A 1,964-nucleotide genomic window follows, 5' to 3' on the forward strand; every position below is an offset into this window, starting at 1 on the left:
TTGATTTATAAACCAGTTTTTTCTTTGTCACCATGTAATATCCCACTTTTTCTCTCCTAGGCAGAGATTGTGCATATTGTATGTGACTTACCATCATGTGCTTTGTGCCTTCATTTGAATGACTGGTGAATTCCTGGATATGCCTTTATCACTTACAACTTTTTAAATTTTTTTAAATATTTTATTTCTGAGAGACAGAGAGAGAAAAAGAGAGAGAGAGAGACAGCGTGAGCAGGGGAGGGTCAGAGAGAGAAGGAGACACAGAATCTGAAACAGGCTCCAGACTCTGAGCTAGCTGTCAGCACAGAGCCCAACGCAGGGGTCAAACCCACTAACCGTGAGATCATGACCTGAGCCAAAGTTGGACGCTCAACCGACTGAGCCACCCCAGGGGCCCCCAACGACTTTTTAAAGTCTTATTAAACATTGATAGAGTAGTTTGTAATCATTAGATATTGTAGAGGAGGAAAAATAATTTTTCCTCTGTCCTTCTACGTTCTTGACTGAGACACTCCTCCTAACCCTGGGTAAAAGATTAATAGGAGAAACAAACAAACAAACAGAAGTTTAGTTACATGTATGCCTCCTCTATGCATAGGAGAGACCCAGGAAACTAGTACCTCCCTGAAATGGCCCTAGCCACCACCTTAATACCGTCTCTGGCTAAAGACAAAAGAAGATGCTGGGGGGTGGGGAGACCGTTAAGGGCAGTTACCAGGTAAAGCATAGTAAACAAGACTAAGAATGTGGTGCAGATTTACATCATTGCCTTCTCCAAGGGTAAAGAGTTTCTAGAGATTTAGAGTTATCTTTTTCTTCCTGGCACAACAGGCACATCCTTAAAAATGGAGATTTCTCTTGTAAATGTAAATGTCTCTTAGAAAAAGGTGACTTCTACTCGGTATTCAGAACTTCTTCTCTGTCTGATGTTTCTTAAATATAATCAGCCTAAAATAATCTTTAAACCAAACAGGCATATTGTGGGGTGGCATATTCTGCTTCTCTTCAAATTAAATAATATGTTTTCTTTAAAAGAATGTGTTCATAGATAAAATGTATTCAAAATAGATCATTAAGAGCACCCAGGTGGCTCAGTTGTTGGAGCGTCTGACTTCAGCTCAGGTCGTGATCTCATGGTTCATGAGTTTGAGCCACGCATCAAGCTCTCTCCTGTCAGTTCAGAGCCCACTTCAGATCCTCTGTCTCCCTCTCTCTCTGCCCTCCCCTGCTTGAGCTCTCTCTCAGTCTCTCTCTCTGTCAAAAATAAATAAACATTTAAGAGAACAACAACAAAATAGATTAATCTCCTTACAGTATTCATTGTTTTTTCAAATGATATGGTTAACAAAAGAAAAATAGTGTTAAGGAAATAAAAATACAAAGAAACCACAGTAATGCAGAATTCAACACTAAGATTCCCAAGTCTGACTTTAATGATAATAATTACTTGTATATAAATTTATATATCTGATCAGAATTTAATAATTTATATATGAAGAATTGTGAAAAACAATTTATTTTTTTATTATTTTTGTTTCCTCAAACTCCTTCTAAACCCTGAGTGACAAGGGAGGAGAGCTCCCCATTCTTTTCCAGATTTCTTCATTTTCCTCTTCCACAATATTGTCAAGAAGAAGTCATATTTTCAAGTTTTTTTTTAACAAAGAGAATGTGATAAGAGAATTATGAGAAGAATATAGATTTATCCAGGCAATTTTAGAAGATAATATTTATCATTTTATATGTAAAAAGTATGAATAATAATGGCAAATATTTATTTAAAGTATAGTTATGTCAGAGAGGAAGAACTTCCTCTCCCCTATTGTCCTTCTAGATGGACTTAGAATCAAATTGACATGAGACACATTAACAAGAGAACATAAAACTTAATAGGTGTACGTATGGGAATCCATGTAGATAGAAAATTCGAAAGGCATTAAGTAAGGCAACCCCGAAGCTCCTAG

Source organism: Hyaena hyaena, unplaced genomic scaffold (assembly GCF_003009895.1).
Source record: "Hyaena hyaena isolate Hyena2069 unplaced genomic scaffold, ASM300989v1 scaffold_1386, whole genome shotgun sequence".
Lineage (NCBI taxonomy): Eukaryota > Metazoa > Chordata > Mammalia > Carnivora > Hyaenidae > Hyaena > Hyaena hyaena.